Here is a 27,232-nt window from a genome sequence, read left to right as displayed (position 1 = left end):
TGTTGTATCCTGCTTTTCCTCCGGCTCCCCACATATCTGAAAAAGGACTTTTTATTGTCCTTGATGCTCAAAGCTAGCTGGAGTTCAGTTGCAGCCTTTTCAGATGAGATGATCAGATCAGATGTCACCTGATATCTTATTTGTGCTATCATAAGCATTTTTATGGCAGCACAAATTGTGAGCAAACAGACATTGCTACCTGCCATATCAAAGGAAAATCAGTGGTGTGACAAAAGGTAGTAATAGACTGTGCCACTCTTTGTGGCAGAAGTCTATTATCTCTGTGGTGGGAGAGTATGAGCAGCCTGAGCTTTTACTGTTCTCCAGCCCTTCAAGTTTCCAGAACACCTGCCCACTTTCCCTGCTTACAGAGAGGCACCCCAGGAAATCTTGGCATGCCTCTCCATAAGCAGGGAAATCAGGGTTCCCCATGTAGCTAGACCCAAGACCTGCAACTGCAGGATTGAATCTGGGTAAGTGGGGAAAGCAGGGAGATCACATTGCCCCTTGCCTACATCATTAAGGGTAGGACAAGGGATGATGTGTTTCACACAATGAAATCGATCAGCTGTGCTGCAACACATCATTGTGCAGCAAATCTGCTTCATTCAGTGATGTCTGTTTCTAGCCTCAGAGGTTTAACGAGAAGGACACTTTCCTGTGGAACACTTTGAATCCAAGGAACCAATAATATACCTTGCTTCATGTAAGCTTGGGTTTCCATAGCAGCTGGCTCTGTGATTCCTTCAGGTCTCAGGAAGCTGCCTTGGCAGTAGTCAGCCACATGGGCCACTTGGCTACAAAGTCCAGAAGCCCAAAAGCCCAGGAAGCCTTTTTAATTGACTTTTATTTTACTCTGTCATGTTCCTTTAGAATTTTTTAAAGATGTCCATTTCATGGAAGATTCTGCATAGGCAAATCTTTATTCTGATTTTTTTTTTTTAAATGGCAACATTTGCTGAAAAATGAAAATATTAGCTCCAGCAAAGCTCTGCAGATGGGTACAGTGACGTTACATGTTACACTCAGATCATACCAAAGGCACTTGAAATGCAAGTGTCCGCATGTTAAAGCTTCTTAAATCATGCTAAGTGCCCTCGGAGCATATCAAAGTAACATGACTTCAGGTGAGGGTTAACTCTGGGTTAATACACCTAGCTTGTGTTAGGGTAACTTCAGTCTGCTCCACAGAGTTAAGATCAGCAATTTGCAGTCCTCATGAATCCCAGGATGCACAGCTCCCAGCCCTCTGTCCCACCCAGAGCAGAGATGGAGCCCACGTGTCCTGGCTTCTAGCCATGCCCCTGCTCACCAGCCCTCTAATGGCAAGTAGGAGCTGTGCAATGGTATGAACCCAAAGGGTGAAGACAAAAGTTACAATTTTTGCCTGATCTGGCCACAGAAAGTAGTTTCCAGCTGTGACCAAACACATGTTCACAGCTGCAGACAGCTTAAAAAATGGTTGATTGGATGAAAATCTGACCTCTCATTACAGGTATCAGATAAAAACATTTCAACATGTAGCATCTTTTGTAACTTGTGTCTGTGGAGCTCCCAGCCTGTTGCTGTTTTCAGAATGGGAGGGGGGAAAGACAGCGGAAGGAGTTCAGTCTTGGGAGCCCCAAGAATGAGCTCCCTCTGCCTTTCTCCCCTCCCATTCTGAAAACAGTGACCACTGGCAGAGAGCTGTGGCCATTGCTATGTGAACCTGGCTGCAGGCTCTAGACCCACAGCTAGATTCCCCTCCCCTTGGGAACTACCTGAACTTCTGTTTGGTCTGGGGTAATGTTGTAACTCAGGGCAATTTGCAGAAATTGTTCTGAGTTACAGCTGGGAGCTGAATTACTGTTTTCACCTGAAATGTGCGACTGCTCACCGCATGTTCTAACTTAAACATTACTTAACTTTCCAGAAATTCAGCATGATTAAAATGTGATTTGTAATTTCACCTTAGTCTCTAGGGGTGCCTATACATGAGCAGGGAGGGTGCTCCGATGCACTGTAATTGCAGTGTGTTGAAACAGACTCAAGTCTTCTGGAGCGTGGTAATTACCACACTCCAGCAGCCTCCCATGTCTCATGTATCAGTGTACCCCCACTTCAAGATGGCAGCAGGGGGCACTTTACCATTTTGAAGCACGGGGACACTGATACATGAAATGCTCTGGGTTTTTAATTAGAATGGCTCTGAGAGCCGCTCTAATTAAAGTGCCCCCCCTCTACACTCCCCACTCCTGATGCACATGTACAAATGACCTATATGGTTCTAGATATTATACCTAAGGACACCAGTCATTTTGTTTTCACTTCACAGCAGACTTCTACAGAAGGGGCACATCCCCACATGCAGAGGCATGCATTTCCAGGGGCACAAAAAGCAGTGATGTACATTTGTGCAGCTGCTTTGTGTTCCTGGGCATTTCCCTGCATGTGTGCTCCAGTGTGCCTCAAATTGTTCTGTGTGGGGTAGGGGAAGGTGGGATCAGCACCTATGCTGGCCCCAGCAGCTTTACCTGGAGGCCTGGGGACCTTCCAGGGCAGCAGTGGCGCTGATCTGGAAAGCAGAGCTTGGATGGCAAGCAGCTCATGGCTCTAAACAGTCAGATTCTGTTTCTGGTGGTGTATGCTGCTGCTGTGTACACCATGCCACATTTTGTGGTGGGTTTTTGGTTTTTGTTTTTTTATATACTGGGACACCCCAGTATCAAATTTTGACACTGCACTACAAATTTGCAGCATGGTGCACAGTTGTAGGTTTACCGTGTATGGTTTGCATCACCACAAACAGGTTTGAGGCACCACAAACCACATGTGCACTTGTCTGGACACACACAAGGTTGTAACTTATTTCTCTTTCTATCTTTCATGGAGGCTATTTTTATTTCTTCTTGGTTTTGCTGCTCTAAAAACTCATAAAATTCAATCTAACTGAAAGTGAGGGGCTGGCATTTTGACCCAGGGAGGCTGAGAGATATTTTAAAAGTGGTGCGAAACTGACACCTTTGGAAAAGTACCCTCAGGAATTCTCCATTCATCATTTCAACATATATAAGATTATCCCACACAATAGCTTTTCTTCATCTACCGTAAGAGGACGTTAGAGGGAGATAACCAAATATAAATGAAAACATAAGGGATATATAATGTATCTCCATCTGCTCAGACAACTCCCACTGGCATGGGTAAGATCTGCAGGTGTGGATAGACTGTTGTATACAGTCTTTAACATCTCTGGGCCTAAGGCATCCCTGATATAAATTAATTTACTTCATTGGATATATGCCAAGGATGATTTTGATTCTGCTGCTTTTATTGTTTCATTTAGAATTCTTTTAATTTACAGTGTTGAAAAGTATCAATGCACCAAGCACTTTCCAGCACAGCAGTAACTGATAGAAAATTCCTCTTTCATCTGAAGTTCTGTGAACCATGCTTTAGCTACAGCATGTGTGTGTATGGATGTTCACAGCTTGATAAAACTGAATTTTCAATATTTCAATATAGCTTTAAGGCTGAGATAAAGATAAAAGACCACTCAATATTTAGGAAGTAACGGCTTAAGGAGGGAATTGGCTTGAGACACTGGCTTCAGCAGGGCTTCTAAAGATTTGATGCACTGCTATGTTTCTGTATGGGCTCAAAAGCACATTTTGATACTTAAATTGGCCATTTTGTCTTCATCTCTGCTCCTTTGTAAGGACTACAGACTTCAAAGTAAAACTTGACTATTAATTATGTAATTATTTATATAATGTTCATCTCCCTTCATTATCCTGTTTAAGATCTTAGGTCCCATTTCAGTCCCCATATTGGGTTTGAATAAGGTTCGCCTTAAAAGAACATGACTCTATTCTCACTGGCTAGAATAAAGTATAGAAAGTGAAAGAGAGAGAGAAAGAGAGAGCAGTCCCAGGGAATGGGGACAGAAGAAATGGGGTGAGAAAAAGAGCAGCTTGATAGGACAGGAAAAGGATTAAATGGAGTAGATGAGGGGAAAGGTGAGGAAAAGGTAAGTCTAGACTGCTGACAGTAGTAACTGTGTCATCTAGCCCTTTTTATTTTATGGATAATTTTTTCCTAGAATGAGGCTCCACTCAGAGTGAGCAAGAGGGTGGGGCAGAATATGGCTCATCAAATAAATCCCAAAGCAAGAAGCTGCATTTTTTATATATTTTTATATATGTGGACAATATATAAAACCCAACTATGCTTTAAAGCATATTAAAACTGCATGTGTATTTTGTACCAAATCCTAAAAGAATCTGAACATCTTCAATTTCTACTGGTCAGCAGATGCCTGGTTTCTTTCAGAAACTTGAAATATGCTTAAAATGAATCTAATCCTTCCATATACTATGTACATCTATGCTTTGTTAAAAACAATTATTTGCTTCTGAGTAGGAAGTTAACCTGAATACTGTAAAAGTCACTGTTAGATCCTAGTTACTTCTAAAATTGGTTCTGTTAAAATGATTGAAATATTTCCAGCTAGTTATTTTTCTATTTTGATGTATTAATTTAATACGGAGAGCTCTGTATATCAGATCAGCATACATTAAGCATAGAGTATTTTGAAAAAAAGATATATGCAGATAGTACATGTGTTCAAGCTTATATTTTTATTATGACAGTAAAGCTTGCATGTTCCAGAAAATTAAGGCCTGTCTACAACAGCAGCATGTCCCAAAGAGGATGTGTTTGCCCATGTCCAATCATCCTGCACCCGTAGGGCTGTTCCAAATCTAGAAGTACTCTAGTAATACCTCTCCAGGTTTGCTTTCTACAGCTGTTTGCAAGCATTCTTGAGCCTTAGGGCATGAGAGCAGGCTGAGAGGGCATCCGTGAATGTCCTCACCTCTAGATTTGGAGCAAGCCTGAAAATTAGGTGAGCAGGACTCGGGCCCTTCTTAGCTAGGCTATGCCAACATGGCATATATAAGCCCATAAGGGCCTATTGTGTTAGACACTATAAATATGCATAGTAAGAGACAATCTCCAACCTGATCACATGTCAACCACTGTAGATGGGAGTGTGAGGACAAGAGCAATCTTATCTGCCCTGAATCCCTGCACATCGAAGGCAGTTGCTACCACTGCTGTTGTAGCAGTGTTACTTGGTCAGTGGAAGCCCTGTGGCGTAGGCTCCCTGCAAACCACTCATGGTGCCCTGTGGCAGGGCACTGTTGGTGCCTGCCACTTTAAGGGCTGAGCCAAGCAGCCAGTGGGTGCTTGATTGAGGTAGCCATTTTAGATATCTGGCCACCTATATAAACAGAGCAGTTCACTGCTGGCAGCCCAGGCAGAAACATTTCCTGGCTGCAAGGCTGTATGCAACATCTTGGGGGTAAGGGCAGGAGGTTATGGGGATGGCTAGGAGGCTCCTGGTCCTGGGCATGGCCTAAAACTGCACCCTGCTGGGAGTGGGTGGCCTGGTGGGGCTCTCAGTGGTGCACGAGTCCCCAGGAAATACCAGGCCAGTTACCACCCTGGTGAAAGGTGGGTTGTGGTACCTTAATAACCCCATCTCCCACAACCAGGTGGGTTACCCCATAATAGGGCCAAGAAGGTGGACCCAGCATAGAGAGTGGCCTAGAGGCTCAGAAGCCTGACTTGAAACACCCTCAAGTGGTCAATGCTGGGGCCAGGACTGGAAGTGTCAAGCGGGCCAGGGGCCCACTGCAAGGGATGCCTAGACCTAAGGGCCTGGGGTTTCTGACTGGCCTTGGAGGTGAGGCCAGGGCCTGTGTGACCAAAGGTCCCAAGGGGACCATGCCTGAGAGGGGGAAGAGCTGAGGGAGCTAGGCAGCCCAGAATGAGGGTAGAGTAGGCTGCCTGATTGGAGGGATCTGGTTGGGGTCTGGATTGGAGGATTCTGGGGCCCAGTGTAGGCCTAGTGATGATAAGAACTATGGATGCCATTTGCAATGCTTGGGCGGCGGTGTAGGGGAGGAACGGAGCTGCAGATAGTGCCCCCTGGCATTGGGGCAAGAATGGGCAGCCTCCTGCCTAATTAACAACATAATTAAGAAACAACAAGGTGTGGCAGCAGAGGAGGCGGGTGGTTGGCCCAGAAACAGGTGGGTGGGTCATTGGCAGAGTGGCCCTGAGAGCCCCCTGTTACATGTCCTCTTCACCCTCCCCTACCACAGATTTGCTATTGAGTACAGGGCTGCTCCTGCTTTGGCAGAAACTCCTAGCAGGGGGCTGGTAGGCACCATTCCACTTACCCCCAGATACATTACTGGGTACAAGGCTGTGCTGCTCAGCTCCTATAGCTGGGAAACATAGGGTTTCTCTGTTGTTGCAGACACTCTTGGGAGGGGAAAGAGGAAGGATTCTGGTTTCTGATACTGCCATGTTCACTCTACCCACAACACAAACCTAATCTTTATTCATATACAGTATACTTCATAGTCTTTAGGTAACATATTGCACATATCACTGACTTAATCAACATTAGTCTGAACAGCATCATGTGTGATCCACTTTACTGATAGAAACTTGTAATCTGAGCAAGAATCCCTGACCACTATAATATTTGTCCTGATTGGTTATCATAAGGTGCACCCTTCATGTAAGGGTGCCCCTGGATGCATTATGTCCAACTGCAGATTTGAACAGCTCTGTCTCAACAACTAAACCTTGTACCTGTCACATTCTGGCAAATATTACTGATTTATTGAAGTGAATGAAGGAACAGGGAAGTCATTAATACAACCTTCATCAATAATCTGTCTGAACTCATTGTGTAAAAAAGATATTACAGAAATAGCTTGTGTAAGGCAGTGCTCAGAGTACTTGTGAACACATGAGTTTAATCGTTATTGAGAACGTGAAATGGTGAGACTTCATTTGTGCTGTCATTTCGTTATCATGAAGGTTCTACCACCAACACAGTAACTAACTGAACCTACTCTTTCTCCATTAAAGGAGGAACAGGAGAAAATGATTTACAGGGTAAGACAAAAGCTATTAGTATAAATCTGGTGCTCATTAAAATACAGAAACATGACTATGATTGAGAACTTCCTAGTAATTTTTGGTGATATGATTTGATTTTTGTGCTTTCCTGTACATTTCTCTTGCAAAGTAACTAATATGTATTGTGAGTTATGGCAGGCACAGACTTCTGTCTCACAGCAGTGATAAATATATAAGCATGCATTTGGTGTTCATGTGCCATTTTGATCAACATTTAAGTTTGTTTCCTAGTGTACAACAAACAACAATATATATATCATTTCATTAATCAGATTTGAAGCTCCTGAGAACTGGCAAAGAAACTGTGTTAGTAGGTAGATGTCTACAAAAATGTTACATGCACAACATCAGCGAGATATCTTAGGAGAACAAGTTTGAGCAAAGATTTGAGGAAGGAATCCTCTCCCCAGGGCTTCAAGAATGAACTCTCTCTGTATAAGAAGGATTTTCTCTCTCATGCCAAACTTCTATTGAAATCAAATGGAGTTCTGGCAAAGCAAATTGCCCGAAGTAGAGCCCTAAATCCAGTACTATCAGTATTAGTAAAGAAATAGGTGTGCTTAAATGTGTAAACCCCTTGCTTACCCTCTGTGATGCAAAAAGTATCTAAGAAGGTAATTTCCATCATTGATTCACACTTAAAACTCCTATTGGCTTCAATACACATTAGCGATAAGGGCAGTCCTTGGATTTATGACACAATTGGTTCCTGAAAGCTACATCTTCAGTTAAAACATCGTAACTTGGAACTGATTTTTCCATAGGAAGAATGTTATTGGGGGATTGGTTCCTGAAACAAAAATTTTCCTGAACCAACCAATTTTCACCAAAAATAACCCAGAATTTTGTACTCAATCAATTATAGATGAGTAATATAGCTACAATAATATATTTATATTGTAAATAGCAATCATACTGATTTGGAGAGATTTCTTTGAAGGGCTCTTGGTTGGACTTTGAAGGGTTCTTGGCTGGAGTCTTCTCAGGAGCCTTGTCTGCAGGTTTTTCTGGAGTCTTGTCTGCTTTCTTAAAGAAAGTGTCCAAGGAAGTTTGGACAGATGTTCTCCAGAGAGATGGGTGACACAGCCAACTTGTTCACTGAAATGGTGTCACATCAGATCAAGTGTTGTAAAGTCAAAACTGACATCAGAGACTCAAAACAGGGTGTCAATTTATAAACATCCTAAGTGCCATTCATTGTAACTTGAAATATCTTAAGTCGAGGACTGCCTGTATAAGACAATGGTAGGATGAGGCATAACAATGTAGATAAGTGTAAAGTGATGCATGTGGGCAAAAATAACCCAAACTATACCTACACTGTGATGGACTCTAGGGCCTTGTTACACCTTATACTGTGAGCCACACAAATGTTGATGGGTGTTAATGCTAGCTTGAGTTTGGAGCAGAGGCCTGGAGGAATGAAAGGTAAGAGTCCACCCCCCCGTCCCCCCCAATTCCAGGCTTCTTGCCTGCCCCCTGCTGCTGGGACTCCTCTAGCTTCCGCCGCCCTTTTGCGTCCCTTGCCTCCTCCCTTCCCCCAACCCTAGGGCATTACTTCCTTGTGGCTGCCCATGCTGTCTGTCCCAGGGGAACAGGTAGGGAAGGGTTAACCTGCCTGCCTGGCTGCTGCTCTTTTGGTCCACAGGCAGCAGCAGTCAGGCAGGCAGGTTAACCCTTCCTGGCCTACTCCCCCAGGAAAGACAGTGCAGGCAGCCACAAGTCAGGTGTTAATGTGTGGACAGTCCAGGGGTTAGCCACCCAATTACCATGTAACAAGGCCCTTAGCTGTTACCACACAGGAAAGAGATCTGGGATACATTGTTGACAGCTCCCTAAAAACATCAGCTCAGTGCTCAGCAGCTGTCAAAAAAGCAAACAAAATATTAGGGATTATTAAGAAGGGAATTGTGAACAAAACTGAAAGTATCATTATGCCCTTTTATAAATCCATGGTGTGTCCACACCTCGAATACTGCACCCAGTTCTAGTCTCCACACCTCAAAAAGGTTATAGAAGGTTATAGAAGAACTAGAGAAGGGCAACAAGGATGATTAGTGGTATGGAGGGGCTTCCACATGAAGAGAGAATAAAGAGGCTAAGCCTATTCAGTTTAAAAAAGAGATGCTTGTGAGGGGACATGATAAGGGTTTACAAAATACTACATGGTGAAGAGAAAGTCATCAGGGATTTATTATAGGATGCATCTACACATGCTTTTATGCGTGCCTAAACTTAATGTGCATTTGCTTAATGCTCTTTAAGGCAATTTAGGCGCATGTCTACACATGCATGCACTAAGGCACATTAATGCAGTGTGTAGACTGACTTTGAACTCAAGTTAGTTCCAAGTCAGTTGACATACACAGTATTAATGCACCTTAGTGTGCCTACATGTGCATTAAGGCGCTTTAGCTATTCACACCTAAATTTGATACCTGCAAAAGCAGGTATCAAATCTAGGCACGAATAGCCTAACATGGTCATTTTTAAGGCACATTAAGGGCATGCACATGTAGATGCATCCATTATTTCTCCAATACAAGATTGGCTCTCCCACATCTTGGGCCAATGACCTAGTCATTGGGTTATTGTGAGGAAGCCATCCTCTCCTACCTCAGCTATTTTGTTGTGTGAAGGTCAATATGTCCTTAGCATGCCTATCATATCAGGCACCACCTCAGTGTTGGCAAGATGTCGATTTTGTGAGTCCCATCAAAGCTTAAATATGTGATTGACTAACTAGCTTAGCACTGAAATTTTAGTACCTGTGGGGTGTGGCTGGAGCTGAGCAGAGTTTTTTAAATACCAGTGGTGCCTAAATATTGGATTAAAAAACCAAAGGGGCATCCAGGAGTTTATAACCTTGTTATTTTAAGTGGGGATTATCAGTCTGTAGGTCTGTTCACAATTGTGGCACTTCAGCATAGGAGAGTGATAGCCTTTCAGGCAGCTCCCAATCCATCAGTCAAAAAACTAACTTTGTACAAGAAAGTTAGAGCTTAGACTGCCCTAAAGTTTCTTATCTTCTGAAGCACATGAACCATGTAGCTTTGCATTGTGCAGTAACCTTTTGAAATGACCTCTGAAGGAACATTCAGCGCTCTGAGAGAGAATTGGATTGATAGAAGAATAAAGCAGCCTCACTGCCTGCCCTATTGAACGGCTTTATAGGAAGTTTTTGTATTTTATTGTTTTTGCTCAGCATTACTGACTTGGACCTCATATTGTTATCCAGGTTACTTAAGAACCGATGTTCAGTAATAAAGTCCATACGGATAAGTTTACCTGACTATAGCTGTAATATAGGGGGTATTCATACTGCACTCACTTAAACAGCCTTCACCAATCCCAGCATTTACCAAGCTCAGTGTAAAATTTGGGCTGGATTCTGAGGGAGGCAGTTTCTTTTTTGCCTATTACAAAGGTCTTAGCAAAAAACTGGAGGAACAACACAGAACAGAAAAATCCAAAAGTGTTGATAATAACAGTAATACATTCAGATTCCTGGGCTCTAATTTTCTACAGTAGAACCTCATTATGACTAACTCTCATGGGACCAAGAGAAGAGTTCATTAAAAGAGGCTGTTTGCTGCAATAGGGTTAGCTAATTTGCTACCTCATAATAATAATAAAAATTGGTTCCTGTGGCTGGGATTGTTAAAATGGGGGTTGTTATCAACAGGGATCAGGTTGCATTGTATTTGTTTTTGGAGTGGAGCTGAAAGTATGTGATAAGTAGCTACACTTCCAGCTGTTTTGCAAAACTAATTACTCATTGTTTAAGGGAGAGTTTGATGAGTGGTTTAGGATGGTTTATCCTTCCTAGCTTTCTGAGAGCTCTTATTCAAGTATTCCAGTGAGGCAACTGCAGCCTTTTGATTACCACATGGATTCATTAAGGGGACTGAACAATGTTTCCATATACTGGGGCTAAACAGGCTCACTTCGAACAACTCAGTCTGGCTGTGCTATGTGTGTGTGTGTGTGTGTGTGGTATGAGCCTGTGCAAGAGTCCAGGTGCTGGTGCTTGGAATGCAGGTTCTTGCAGTGTGGTTTTTTCCCCCCTGCCCACATCTTTTTTTTCTCCTTACAGTATAGGTGCTCTCCAGGGAGCAAAAGAGGTACAAATGGAGGTGGAGTCAGCTGTTGTGACCTGCATGGCATGGGCTGTGACATGTTCATGTTCCCCCTAGAGGGTCAGGAGCACTTCATCTACACCAGATGTAAGCTGGTGTCTGCCCTGAAGAAGATGCAAAGGTTGGAAGCACAAGTATCCATGGTACATCGCATCAGGGAACAGGAAGATTACTTGGACAAGAGTTATAAGAGGCTGGTATTGGAGAGGCCAAAGAGCAGTGAGGAAAGTGGCAGCAGGTGACTACTTGAAGAAAAAGGGCCCCCAGAATTGAAGGGGTATGGACTGAAGTCAGCAATCATTTTCAAGCAGTCTGCCCTGGAACATCTGTGGAAAAAGAGAGGAAAGGACATCTGCAGGCTTGAGGCAGAGGAGTCAGCAGCCTGGAGAGCAGGAAGTACAGAACCCCAGAGATGGTGGCTCTAGGGCCACTGCACCAAGAAGGAAGAGAAGAGTCATGGTGGTTGGCAGCTCCCTTTTGCATGGGACAGAGGCATTATAACAGGAAGCCAGGGACTCCCTGTTACTATGGAGAAGGGGCTGGCAGTAGGGAAGACTTCAGGTGGACTGGACAGCTTGCTAAAGAGTAGCAGAAGGAGAAGCCATTTGGATCCTAGGTTGAAGAGGTGCTTATTAGGGCTGTGCAAAATTTTGCTGGCAGTTTCATTTTGATGATGTTTCAACTCGTTTCAAGCTCAAAACAGTGACATCGAAATGAGACAGAGAGCTTTGAAACATCCTCAAAACAAAACGAGGCAAGTTGAAATGTTTTGAATTTTTTAAAATATTTTGAGTTTCAAAGCTCAAGCTGGGTTTGCCTGCAGGGAAACAGAAACTAAAGTAAGGGGGGCAGGGAAGGAGTGCTCTCATTATTGACTGTGTAGCTGGCCAGTGACTGTCATCCTTTCCTGAGGTCCCTTCCAATCCCAGTGCTCTGGAGGTAGGATGGAAAAACTGCAGAAAAGGCAGCATTGCTTGAACTGCCCTTCTTTCTGCCTTGGTGTCAGTTGAGCGAGGGTGCACCTTAACACACACACACACACACACACACACACACACAGTGTCACCCACCCATGTCATGAGTTTTGCCTGTCAGCAGCCAGAGGTGCAGGGCCCCAGAACCCAGACTCCGCCTGCACCTATCTCCTTGAAAGCTGGCAGGCTTCATGGCCTCAGCAGGGGCTAGCAGGCCTGCAGCTTTCACCCTGCTGCACCTTAACACACAGTGTCACCCATGTCATGAGTTTTGCTTGCCTGCAGCTTGAGGTGCAGTTTCCCCCAAACCCCTGCACCTATCTCCTTGACAGCTGGCAGGCTTCATGGCCACAGCAGGGGCTAGCAGGCCTGCAGCTTTCACCGTGCTGCGCCTTAACACACAGTGTCACCCATGTCATGAGTTTTGCTTGTCCGCAGCTTGAGGTGCAGTTTCCCCCAAACACCTGCACCTATTCCCTTGAAGCTTGGCAGGATTTGTGGACTCAGCAGGGACTATCATTCCTGAAAGTCTCATCCAAATCAGGCCAGAAAATGACAAAGTTATAGGCTGTTTCGAGCTTCCCCATTATAACCTATGGGCGAAACGTCTAAACAGTTAAACTGTTTCGATGAAACGAAATGAAACAGCAGTTTTGAATTGAAACAAAATTTGAAACACAACACTGTTCCATCGAAATGAAAGTCGAAACAGAACGGTGCCATTTTGCACAGCCCTAGTGCTTACTGCTGAGCTAGTAGCACTGCAATAGTCCAAAGGGCAGAAAAGGGTGCAGACAGTGGCTAGGCTAGCTGTGCCATAGTGGTACTGAGAAGCAGGGCAGTTAATTCCTATCATCTGCAGCTGGGAGTGGCTCTGAAGACCAGCTCATTTGTCTAAAGAAAAACACCTGTGGCGGCTGGGAGATCACCAGATCTGGAGGGGTGGGACCTATGTCCTATGTCAGCCCAGGGGTTCAAACTAGGAGGCAGTCTGTTTCTGTAGGCTGCCAGGAAAGGAGCTCCTTCATGATGACCTTGGCTAGGAAACTGCCTGAGGAACCACAGATTCTCCACTACCAAGGAGGGGGCTCAGCATTATGTCCAAGCTGAGAGACTGCCAGAGACCTTGCAACAGGCGGAGTACTAATAAGGAACTGTGAGTTTTCTGTGAGGTGAACTTCCTTACATAGCTGAAGTGCTTGATTTTGATTGTAGCCAGAGGGCTGGACGTTTTTGTCATGATTTGCACTGGTGGACCAGATTTGACACTGATTAGGGGAGGAAGAGGTCCCAGTAGTGCCCAGGGACATGACCAAAGTTGAGCCTGTCAAGGATGGGACCCAAGTGACACTATACCCTGAGAGGGGGAGAGCCAGGGTCAGGCACCCAGCATGAGAGAATTGGGAAAGATGCTGAGATCAGACCAGAGGCCCAGCACAAGTATGAGGCGGAGCCAGGGTCAGGAACGTGTGGCCCCAAGAAGGACAAAGACTAGGGACAAAGGCCCACAGCCCAAGAAGCAAGGAGGCAAGAGCCAAAGGCCCATAGTTGTAGGAGGGGTAGAGACTGATCTGAAGCTTATATGCCCAACAGGGTGAAGGAAGAGTCTGGGGCTGAAGGCCGGCTGAACTGATTGATTGTTGACACCTGTGAGGCATGTCCATGGCTAGGGGAGGTTGGAAGCCATGGATGACCAATAGGACACAAGAACAGAGACATTGTTTAGATGGGTGGTCCAGATCAGCAAGATCCTGGGATGCAAACAGCAACCCAACTAGTTTTTCTCTCCATCGAAGGCTTGGCAAGTGAGCAAAAAGGGAGAGACCCAAAACCCAGAGGCAGAGACTGAGAGGTGAGTAGGGGGAGATCCTGCCACCTCTGGCCCCTGGTCCCACTATAGGCACCAATTTGTTGTCCAAATTGGGGGCCTGGGAGGGGTGCTGCCAGCCTGGAGCCTGAATTCAGGATATTGCAGAAAGACTGCCAACATTTATCCATCCTTTTGGACCACTACCCCTTCCTACTTGTCCATGTAGGCACCAACAATACTGCCAGGAATGACACTGAGAAGATCAGGGTGACTATCAGGCTATTTACAAAAGAATTAAGGAACTTGAAGCACAAGTGTTGTTCTCATTGATTCCTCCCATGGAAGGTAAGGGTCCAGACAGGGACCTTCATATCTTGGAAGTGGCTGAGATGGTGATGTCAATGTGAATGCTTCAGCTTCCTCAACAATGGGTGGATGTTCTTGGGAGGGGGACTGCTATCAAGAGGTGGGATCCATTAGAGGAGAAAGGGGAAAGGCACCTTTGGGCATTGTCTAGCCAGCCTAGTAAGAGTGGCTTTAAACTAAGTTCCATAGATGATGATGATCAAACCCCTCCAGCAACAAAGCACACAGTCTAGAGGTAAAGGAATCAAAGAAGCAACTGTAACTCTTGGAAAGGACCAGACAGCTACAGGACTGCAACAAGTAGTGCAAAAGGGAAGTGAGTGGATCAAAATGCAAAATACATGTAATGCATGTATACAGGTGTGAGAAGTATGAGAAATAAACCTGATAGTTGGAAGCTGCAGCCTGTGAAAAGAACTATGACCTTTTTGGCATTACAGAGACCTGGTGTGACAGCTCTTATGACTGGAATTGCAACAATGAGGGTTACACTCTGTTTTGGAAGGAGAGGGTTGAGAGAAAAGTACAAAAACATGTATATTTGTTCCCTGGTTGAACAGGAAGAAGTGCGCAGAGCAGAATGTATTTAGATGAAGATGAAAGGTGAAAGATGCAACACTGTTATAAATGGTAGGGATTTATTATACACCACCAAATCAGGAAGGGAAGGTGGATGGGGCACTCTTCACAGGCAGCTGACAATCTATCTAAAAGCTATGGGATGGTACTGATGGGAGACTTCAGTTTTCCAGACATTTGCTGGAAGGACAGCGCAACAAAACATAAAATATCAAGCTTGTTCCTAACCTGTGTGAAGAACAACTTTATTTTCCAGAAGATGGATGATACAACTAGGGGATTGTCCATCTTGGATTTTGTTGACCAACAGGGAAAAGCTGGTGGAGGATGTGAAGGCGATGGGTAACCTGGGAGGAAGCAATCACAATATGATAGAATTCTAGATCCTGAGGCAGGGAAAGCATGATGTCAACAAAGTTAGGATGCTAGACTTCAAAAAGGCAGATTTTACCCGACTCAAGGAGTTAATAGGCATGGTGCCATGGGAAGATAGACTGAAAGATAAAGGCACCAAGGAGGGTTGGGAGCTTCTAAAGGGCACACTATTGGAAGCCCAACAAGAAACTGTCCTGAGACAACAGAAGTACATGAAGAATGGCAAGAGACCAATGTGGCTGCACAAGATGCTTTTAAAATGCCCCAGATGCAAAAGGAAAGCATATAGGCAATGGGAGAATTGGCGGGTCACCAAGGAAGTGTACCAGGAAATGGCAAGAACCTCAGGGACAAAATCACAAAGGCAAAGATGAAGAACAAACTGCACCTGGCAAAGGAGGGTAAGGACAACAAGAAGAGGTTCTATAAGCGTGTTGGCTAGAAAACAAGGACCAAAGAAGCTGTGAGTCCTTTGTTAACAAGCCAGGGGGAACTCCTAACAGAAAATGCAAAGAAGGCAGAGCTACTCAACAGCTTCTTTGCCTCTGCCTTCACACACAAAAATTAAGCTTCAGCCACATACCTAATAACGATTATCTGGATAAGGAAAGGGGCAAGCTGAGGGATGAAATAACAAAAGTCAGTCAGAAAGCTTTTGGCAAGTCTGAATGAATTCAAGTCAGCAGGGACAGATGAACTCCATCCCAGGGTACTGAAGGAACTGTCAGAGATCTTGGAGCCCTTGGCAATTATCTTCATGAAGTCATGGGAGATGGGCTAGGTATCAGAGGACTGGAAAAGGGAAAATGTAGTTTCCCGCTTTAAAAAAGGCAAAAAGGAGGACCTGGGGAACTACAGACAGGCTATACTCTGGTAATTTTCCAGGTATTGATGTGAGGCTAACCAGAGGAAGGCCATTTGCAAACATCCAGAGGAGAAAAGACTAATCACAAGCATCAAGCATGGATTTATGAAAAACAAATCATGTCAAACAAACCTGATCTTCTTTGACAGAGGCCCAGAGAATATGGCAATGACAGCAGTCCACATAATATCAGTCCTGAACAGGTGAAGATACTCTTAAAACATTTGGATGTTTTCAAGTTGGCTGGGCCAGACAACCTGCATCCAAGAGTAATGAAAGAAGTGGCCAAACTCATAGCGGTGCCTCTGGGGAGTATGTTCAAAGAGTTGTGGAACTCAGAAGCGGTTCCTAATGACTGGAAGAAGCTAACATGGTACCCATCTTTAAGAAAGGGAAGAGGAATGACCCTGTTAATTATAGATTGGTCAGTCTGACTTTGGTCCTGGGAAAAATCTTTGAAAAAATTGTCAAGGAGGCCATCAACCATAAGCTCACAACTGGTGGGGTACTGGGAAACAACCAGCATGGCTTTGTCCAGGGGAGGTCTTGCCTAACAAACCTGATGTCCTTTTATGACCAGGTAACTAGCCAGCTGAATGTGGGACAGGAGGTGGACATCATTTACCTAGACTTCAGCAAGGCCTTTGATACTGTTTCCCATTAAATTCTCTCAGCCAAGTTGGAGAGTACTGGCCTAGACCAGGCTACAGTGAGGTGGGTTGGCAAATGACTCAGTGGCTGATCCCAGCGAGTTGTGATTGATGGGATGGCCTTGTCCTGGAGGGCCATCTCCAGTGGTGTCCCCTAGGGATCAGTACTTGGGCCCGTTCTCTTTAACGTATTTATCAATGACCTGGATAAGGGAGTAGATTAAGTTTGCGGATGACAGCAAGCTGTGGGGACATGCAGGCATATCTGAGGACAAGGTAAGGATCCAGAATGACCTGACAGGCTGGTCCTATGGGCTCAACACAATCAGGTGAGATTCAATAGGGACAAGTGCCAGGTCCTTTATCTGGGTAGGAAGACCTGTCCCCAAATCTATATGATGGGTGGTGGTCCACTGGCTGGCACTGCATCCAAAAGGGACCTGGGGGTGACAGTTGACCAGAGGATGAATATGAACCAACAGTGCAATGAAGTCACCAGCAGGGCAAACAGAACTCTGGCGTGCATCAGCAGATGTGTTGCCAATAGATCCAAAGAGGTGTTCCTCCCCCTCTACTCAGCACTGGTAAGACCACAGCTGGAGTACTGTGATCAGTTCTAGGCACTGCACTTCAAGAAGGAAGTAGATAAGCTCAAAAGGGTGCAGAGAGGAGCCACATGCATGATCAAGGGCCTGGGGGATATACCCTATGAGGAGAGACTTCAGGATCTGGGTTGGTTCAGTCTGAGTAAAAGAAGACTGAGAGGTGACTTGATAGCCACCTACAAGTATATCAGGGATGAACACCAGAATCTAGGGGAGGAACTCTTCAGAAAGGTGCCCCTTGGGAGGATGAGGTCCAATGGGCACAAGCTAGTTGAGGAAAAGTTTAGGCTAGGCATAAGGAAAAACTTCTTTTCTGTCTGGGTAACTAAAATGTGGAACACACTCCCAGCAGAGGTGGTACAGTCACCATCCCTGTTGGTCAAGAGGAGGCTGGACAAGTACCTCACTGAGTTCGTTTGAGCCCAGTCACCTCCTACCCACGACAGGGGACCGGGCTTGATGATCTTACGGGTCCTTTCCGGTCCTTCTATTCTATGACAAAGTAACTACTTGGGTGGATGAAGGGAATGCTGTGGATATAGTGTATTTGGACTCCAGCAAGGCATTTGATGAGGTCCCACATGACATTTTCATAAACAAATTAGAGAAATGTGAGCTGGACAAAACAACTATCAAGTGCATTGATAACCGACTCAGTAGCCCCAAGTAAATTTTAATTATCATTGGGTCCATCTCAGAATGGCAGAAAGTTTTGAGTGGAGTTCCACAGGGGTGTCCTGGGCCTGGTACTGTTCAGCATGTTTAACTAGTTGGATTCTGGGATACAGGTTGTAGCCATATTGGTCTACAGGCAAAAGGAATCAGAACTCATCACAGAGGTGATCTCTTTTATTAGACAAACTAGATATTTGGGGAAAAAAATCATGATTTGAAAGCTTTTGGGCACATTCATCCTTCCTCAGGCATAGGACAATACAAAGATTGTAAAATTTATCATAGGTGGAAATGAAAAATCATATTTCACAGGAGAGCTGAAGGTGTTGTAAAATCTCCTGGTTTGAATCGTTCATTTTGTGCAAATTAGGCTTAGATAAAAGTCAGAACCATCTATTTACCTCAATGTTATCTGGTGTTAAGGAGGATGTTGAATTATGTTTCCTTCTGGTTATGATATTTCATATTTCACAAGAGGATGGTGTGATGGATGCTCTCTTGGGCAAGAAATTCTCTTGTGTTGAGGCACTTTGATCTGTGTGAACATATAGATTTAGCTGGAACAATAGGCAGGAGCCAAGGTGTCAGCTTTCAGATTCCAAGGTGTTGAATTTGCTTCTTTCTTGTAATCTTATGAAGTTTTCATTTTAAAAAACAGCTAAAATTTGATATTTTCCATATTTTGGGGATACAGGTTGTAGCTGGATTGGTCTACAAGCAAAAGAAATCAGAACTCATGGCAGAGGTGATATCTTTTATTAGAACAGAAAGCTTATTGAGCAAGTTTGCAGATGACTTGAAGCTGAGAAGGGCTGTGAACATGTTGGAGGATGTGAGCGTAATTCAAAAGGATCTCAACAAAATGGAAAGTTGGGCTAGAGCTAACAAGATGAAGCTCAGCATAGACAAATGCAAGGGACTAGCTATACTTCAGGAGGAATAATCAAAAATACTAATATAAAATGAGTGACACTAGGCTGGATGACAGCAGTATGGAAAAGGATTTGGGACTGTTAGTAGATCACAGACTCAATATGAGTCTGAAGTGTAATGCAGCTGCACAAAAGTTGTACGTGGTTTTGGGATGCATCAATAGAGGCATTAGGTGCAAGACACAGGAGGTGATAGTGCCTCTCTACTTGGCACTGCTTGGGGCTTATCTAGAGTACTGTGTGCAATTCTGAGTTCCATATTTTAAAAGGACTTGGAGAAGTTAGAGGGGGTCCAGAGGTGGGCAACAAAGGTGACAAAGGGCTTGGAACGCAAGTCATACAAGGAGAGGCTGATGAAGCTAGGCAAGTTCAGCTTGCAAAAAGGCACTCGAGGGAATATGAGAGCAGTCTTCAAATACTTGAAGGGCTGCCATAAGAAGAGGGAAGACACCTTTTCTCTCTGCCTGCAAAAAAGAGGACACAGACCAATGGCTTGAAGTTGGATATCAGGAAAAAAGTATTCACTGTTAGAACAGTGGGGTAGTGGAATGGACTGCCTAGGAAAGCTCTAGACTCTCCATCACTGGAGGTCTTCAAGAAGACATTGGACAGCTACTAGTTCGGGATGTTCAGGGGCAGCTATGTTTATGTTCCACCATGGGTATTTCCCATGCTTCTAGGCATAGCTGGTTGTCTCTGCCCCACTTTCTGCTACATGTATCAGGGTATTTTTAAGCCTCCCTCAGAGGCATTTGGTGTTGGCTACAGCCAAGGCTTAGGATTTTCACTGGTGTGTGCCAATGCTCCTGCTGGAACCAAAGCTGGAAGTTCTTGGCTAGAGCATCTTTTCCCTCTGCTGAGAGTCAGACCAATCATCATATTTGGGATCAGGAAGGAATTTTATCCTATGTTCCAACTGATATGGACTGTGGGGGATTTTGCCTTCCACTGTAGTGGGGGGCATGGCTGTGTACCTGGGATCTCTTGAGCATATATTGCCAACATTGGATGCTTCACCTGTGGCAGATCAGGGTGTTATGTCTATGTTGTGTCAGGGTTGACAGTAGTTTTATGTAGAGTTTATATTATGGATTTTTAACAGTGGTTTGGATAGGCACGATCCTGCCTCAGGCAGAGGGTTGGACTAGATGACCCCTGGAAGTCCCTTCCAACCCTACTTTTCTATGATTCTATAAGTTTATGATCCTTGCCATGGAAGGATGGGGGAGAGGTGGCAAAGGACAAACTGTCTTTATCCAAGACGGTCCTGGTGCAGTTTGCTTTGTCTTGTGGTGCTTTCCCCATTGGAACAAAAATTAATAAGCTGTCTGGACACTAAAAACCAAGGACTTAACACTGATATTAGTTTTATGACCAATTATAAACTACCTGATTTCCTGAATGACACTCCTCCATTTTGATCAACCTTGATCTCCCAGTAATCGGTTCTTTTCTTCTGCCAGTTGTTTGTATGCCTCCACTTGGAGATCAACAGTAGACCTGATATTCTCTTTATGCCAGCTGCAAAAAAAATGCAGAGAACAAAATAAGCCACTGTACGTAGCATTTGTCAACCTGATGAAAGCCTTTGGCACTGTCAGCAGAGCACGTTTGTTCAAGGTCCTGGTAAAGATTGGATGCCCCCCAGTAATACTTGGTATGATACACTCCTTCCATGAAAACATGCTGGCCACAGATCAGTTTGATGACTCAATCTCTGACAGGTTTGAGATGAAGAGTGGAGTGAAGTAGGGTTGTGTTCTGGCACCTACACTCTTTGGGATCTTCTCTCTGCTGCTGCACTATGCTTTTGATGGCTTGGAGGACAGCATATACCTTCATACAAAGTCAGATGGCAAACTCTAGAATTTATCACATCTAAAAGGTAAGACAAAAGTGAGTCACATACTTATTAGGGAGCTCCTTTTTGCTGATGATGCTGCACCCACTGCCCCTGAAGAAGGCCTACTACAAATACTTATGAATCGCCTCTCCCAGACTTGCAGGATGTTTACCCTGACCATCAGCATTAAGAAGACTGTGGTCCTAGGACAGGGTGTGCACCAGTCACCAACCTTGACAACATACCTTAAAGCAGTGAACAAGTTCTGCTACCTTGGATCTATAGTGAGTGACAACCTATCACTGGATGAAGAGCTAAATGTATGTATTGGAAAGGCTACTACCACTTTCAGTAAGGTCTCCAAATGAGTCTGGAACAATACAAAACTCACAATCAAAACTAAGTTGCTTGTGTAAAAAGCCTGTCCTCACTGTCCATATATAAAGCATTGAAACATGGCCAACATATGCATATCAAGAAAAGAAGCTGAACAGTTTCCACCCGTGCTTGACATCAAGTGGCACCCTTGACATCAAGTGGCAAGACAGAATTACCAACACAGAGGCCATTGCCAAAAGCAACCTGCCAACCATCACTGCACTACTCAAACAGTGGCATCTACACTGGCTTGGCCATCTCCACAGGATGGCAGATGGGCACATCCTGAAGGACATCCTATATGGGCAAATTGCAGGTGGGGAGAGAAATGTAGGGTGACCAAAACTGCACTTCAAAGATGTCTGCAAGCAGGATATGAAAGTGAAAGCTTTTGGAAATTACCTAAACCTTTGGGAGGCCTTAAGAGACAGGACAATGTGGTGCTCCCTTTTCAATCATAGAGTCCAACATCACGGTCAATAATGGTTACTTGAATTACAACAGAAACATGACCTGGAAATAGCCTGTCACCACAGTAGCCCCTAATGCTATGTACACCAGTGACCACTGTGGCAATGCCTGAACATCTAACATTGGTCTCTACATCCACAAGAGAAAGTACATCACCAGTCAGCAGAATAGCTGCAATATCCACCATCACTCATGGATGAATGGATGCCATTACTATTATCCCTAGGAATCTTTTTTTTACTATGCTTTTATGGCTTTCACTCAGATGTGATGAGGAATGTTTTGCTTCAGAAGCTTATCTAACTCTGTCTAACTATGCAGTTGGTCCAATAAAAGATCATCATAAGAAATCCTTGCTTTCCCCATAATTCCTGGATTATAATGGGTACAATATCACCCTAACACTACTGTTTTCATCCTTAGCATAAACTAATCTCTGGGTGCATCTACATGTGCTCCTGACTGCGCAGTTGGTACTGCACAGTCACTTAGTACTTGCCACTGTGCAGTCCCAGCAGTGCATGAGTCATTTTCAACCCTACAGTGCACTAGCAGCAGCATCACAGTTAGTGTCTGCTGATGCTACATCACCATAGCAACAAGCTACATCACCATAGCTTATTACTATGGTGACGTAGCATCTCATGTAGACATACCCTCTGGTTCTTAATTTATGCTGGTAAGTGCAAGATAAGGGGTGAACAAAGTTAACACCAACTATGATATGATCACAGAGCCCCTGACTTGACATATCTAGCAAAATCCTGGCTGGATAAAATTACAGGGCTATTATTTCCTGGGTATTTTTGGTTGGCTACTCCATATTGCTTGATGCTAGCAAGGAACTGGAGATAGAAAACTGATATTATCACACTTCATGTTTCCTTTAAATTTAGGAATGTCCTGGTCTCACTAACTGAAAGAGCACACCTTCCTGGTATGTAATGTCCAGTTTGAATTAACACGAGAGAAGCATTGATATATACTACATCAAGACATTTGAGCTCAGCTTCTGCTTTCACTGGTATTAGGCTCACTAATATTGAGAGCATCTAGACTGTCTCCAGAGCACACCTACACAAGTATGGTGGCACATCTATACAAGCTTATCACCTGTCTATCAGCAGGTCAGTATTCTCCTTCAGAACCACCTGGAAACTTACCAGTCCCTTGAGCTTGTGTGCACTCCCTGGATGCGTCTACACACGCGCATTTACTGTGCAGCAACCAAAATTACTGTGCGGTATGGGCATGCATGTGTAGATTAGTGCATCTACACATTCATGCCCATACTGCACAGTAAATATGGTGACTTACACCAACTTGAGCATAAATTTGATACCTGCATCATTCAGGTAACACTGTGTGCATGGAGTCGCTTGGGACTAACTTTAGTCCCAAGTCGTGCCACACACAGCATTAATGCGCTTTAATACCTGCACGTGTAGATGCCAGCCTATTCCTGCTTAGTGTGCAGTAACTTCCTGCACAATAAATTTAAACTGCCATAAATGTATGTGTAGACATGCCCATTGTGTCCTAAAACCTAAAGGACACATCTACACTAGAAGCTATTCTGTGGTGCCTACTGTGCATTTATTTAGTACTTCTATAATCAAGTACTAAATAAATGCACAGTAACCAGAGTGAATGCCTTTTAAGAGACGCTACTGTGCAGTAGCCTAATAATACTGTGCAGTAGTGTATTAGCACTTAGTGCTGTGACACACTGCTGTGCAGTATTATTTGGCTACTGAGCAGTCAGTGTCTTGTGTAAACATGCCCAAAACATATGTAACTTAGAGCAGCATTTGGTATGTGGCAACAACATCATTTGAGACAAAGACCTAATTGGTGTGAACACAGTGTTCTCTACAGCTGTTTCAGAGCTTAGTACACATAGAGCATGCATGCTGTCCTTCACTTTGGAGATCTTAGCACAGTTTAGAGGAGATGTACCCATGCCCTGATTATTTTTGGTGACTCCATCATTCAATTAGATGGTTGCTTTTTTGGATTAACTCAGCATTTTGGCCACTGAGGTTTTTGGACTGCTATCTTGGCCCTGACAGTTGACCTTGAGTTACTTCTGGAGTTGGACTGAGATTAGAAGTGATGCCAGAGCAATTACCTACTTTGCAGACTGGATTCACTTCCCCTGTTGGGATGATAGGCTTGTATGCTCCCAGAAGCTCAAGGGACTGGTAAATTTCCAGGAGGTTCTGAAGGAGAATACTGACCTGCTGACAAACTGCTTTCATTGGTGATTTAGTAAGAATTTTGTCTTTAGCTATTGATTCACTTGCTCCTAAATGTCATGTTCCTCCACTTCAGTCACCACATTATAAAAGTAGTCTGTGAAAGATGAGATGGGAAGGAAGAAGGCTTGAGTGTTAGTGACTTACATTTCTTACAGAGAGTAATTAGGGACTAAGAATTTTGCCTCCATATTTGATATTTTCAAAAGTTTACTGATAATATGAATCAGATTGTTAAACTTAAAGAAGGAAATAAAACTTTATGGCTCAGATCTTAAGGCAGTATATAAATGGCATCATCAACTTCAGTGGATTTTTGCCAGCTTAACACCTCTTGAGAATCTGAGTTTAAAAATAAATACATCTCTCCATGAGCATTTGAGTCTTATATGAGAAATAAGTAGAAGTGAAATGTTTCTTCAAATAAATAATTAATGTATTCTTCCATTATATGTAAGGACACTGTCCATTTAAGAGGCTTGTATGAATGTAACTGTGTTGTTTGGAGAGAGCTGGCTGCCTCCAGTTGTTCAGGAGCAAGGGCTCCAAGCAGTTGCATCATATAATTGTCTTCTCTTCTCCTTAAGTTTTTTCACTAATAAAATTTAACCTTTTCATGAATGCTGAATATGGCTACTTTGCTGAACTCATGAATAATATTTCAAAGAAATATCGGACAAGAAGGATTTATTGCATCATCAAAGTCAGTCCCCTGCTATTGCAGGCACTGGCATCATATCATTGTTTCATCAATTTATCAAGATCCATCTTAAAGCTAGCTGGCCTTATTTTATCCCCATTTCTATTGGAAGGCTGTTCCAGAACTTCACTACTCTGATAGTTACAAACCTCTTCTAATTTGCAGCCTAAAGGAATTCCTGGTCAGTTAGTAGTCATTGGTTCTTGTACCTGCATTGCTCTTGATTAAATAACTAAGTTCTTTTAGTCTTCTTGTGTAAGGAAAGCCAAGGCTGTGACCGAACTCCAACTGGCTACATGTATCAAGGACTTTTTATTGTCTTTTTTAGATAGGTGGGGAGCCAGAAGAAAAGCGAGAGTAACATTGGACCCCTGCTAAGCCAAATGGGACAACTGATACCCAGGAAAAAGCCAACCTGCTTAATAGATATTTTGCATTGGTTTTTCACCAGCCCCAAGGAACCGCCATGCTCAGTATGGTACAGGACAGCCAGGGTGAGGGAGAATTGTTACCCTACATCAATGTAGACCATGTAAAGGAACACCTTGAGAGGCCAGACATCTATAAGTCAGCTGTCTGACAGTTTATGCCCCAGGGTACTTAAGGAGTTGGCAGGCATCATAGCTTAGCCACTGGCATGGATCTTCAAGAACTCATGGTGTGCAGGTGAAGTGCCTGAAGATTGGAAGAAGGCCAATGTGGTGCCTATCTTCAAGAAAGGGAGGAAAGTAGATCCAGGGAACTACAGGCCTACAGCCTGACCTCTATCCCAGGGAAGATCTTGGAAAAATTATCAAAGAGACCGTTCATGACAAACTGGCTGATGGCAACACCCTGAGGGACAGCCAGCATGTGTGTGTTGCAGGTAGGTCTTGCCTGACCAATGTAATCTCCTTCTATGACCAGGTGACATATCACTTGGACAAGGGAGAAGAGATTGATGTCATATATCTTGACTTTAAAAAAGCCTTCAATCTGGTGTTCCATGATTTCCTCATGAAAAAATTGGCCAACTGTGGCCTTGGCTACGTCACAGTCCAATGGCTGGGGGGATTTGGCTCTGAGGTTGGGCCCAGAGAGTGTTAATAGATGGAAGTAAATCATTGTGGTGCACTGTGACAAGTGGGGTCTCCCAAGGCTCTGTCTGTGGGCCTGTACTCTTTAACATCTTTATTAATGATGTAGACACTGGTATCAGAAGTGGATTGGCCAAGTTCACTGATAACACCAAACTTTGGGGTAAAGCATCCATACCTGAGGATACGCTGGTGATCCAGGCTGACCTTGACAGGCTCAGAAAATGGGCAATAAAAACCTGATGGTGTTCAACACTGAAAAATGCATGGTACTCCACCTTGGGGGGAAAAAAACCCTGCAGCACACTTATATGCTTGGCAGTGCTGCGCTTGCTAGCACCACGGCTGAATGGGACTTGGGGGTCATGATTGACCACAATATGAATATGAGCCACCAATGCGATGTTGCAGCTGGTAAAGTGAGCAAAACTCTGGCTTACATCCATAGATCCTTCCCAAGCAAATCCCAGGAGGTCATCCTCCCACTGTAATCAGTCTTGGTGAGGCTGCAGCTGGAGTACTGCATCCAATTCTAGGCTCCACAATTTAAAAAGGATATGGAAAAGCTTGAGAGAGTCCAGAGGAGAGCCAGAGGAGAGGGCAGGAGAACAGGCTGAGAACCATGGGACTCTTCAGCCTGGAAAAATGCAGGCTCAGGGGGGATCTGGTGGCTGTCTTTATAGATATAGATATACTTATAGATAGATATACTATATAGATATACTTATGTATATAAAGGGTGTACATCAGGATCTGGGGGAATGCCTGTTCACCAGCACGCCCCAAGGAATGACAAGGTCAAATGGTCACAAACTTCTCCAAAATCATTTCAGACTGGACATAAAGAAGAACTTCTTTACTGTCTGAGCCCCCAAGGCCTGGAATAGACTGCCTCCAGAGGTGGTGCAAGCACCTACTTTGGACTCTTTTAAGAAACATTTGGACATCTGTCTTGCTGGGATCCTTTGACCCTAGCTGACTTCTTGCCCCGGGGGCAAGGGGCTGGATTTGATGATCTTCCGAGGTCCCTTCCAGCCCTAATGTCTATGAAATCTATGAAGATAAGTTCTTCATTTCCCTGATCAACCTAATAGCCCTTCTCCATACTTGTCCCGGTATGAATGCATCTTTCTTGGACTTGGGTGATCAGAACTGTACACAGCTTTTCAGATCAGTGTAGAATAGGATCATACTTAGGTACCTAATAGGTGGAGTAGGATCTGGCCCAAAGTCTTTTACTTCCACTGTCTTTTCCAACTGATTGAAGCTTCCAGTATATAGTAAAAAAAAATAAGTGCTATTAATACCTAAATACATGGCTTGGCAATTGGTACAACTAAATTTCATCCAGGCCCTCTAGGCCATTAGGTTCTTCCTGTAAAAGATTCCAAGTTTCCTCTTTTTTGAAAATGTCTCCCAACATTGTGGCATCATGATATCATTATGCCAAGGTCACTGATAAAGATACTAAATAAAATCAATACCAAGATCTAACTTTGAGAAGTTCCACCTCCAGTCTGACAGTTCCTCTTTTAGTGCCACTCCATCAGGCCAT

The sequence above is a fragment of the Alligator sinensis genome, unplaced genomic scaffold, assembly GCF_000455745.1.
Source record: "Alligator sinensis unplaced genomic scaffold, ASM45574v1 scaffold280_1, whole genome shotgun sequence".
Lineage (NCBI taxonomy): Eukaryota > Metazoa > Chordata > Crocodylia > Alligatoridae > Alligator > Alligator sinensis.
The sequence above is the reverse complement of the archived record's forward strand: the minus strand, read 5'-3'. Positions refer to the sequence as shown.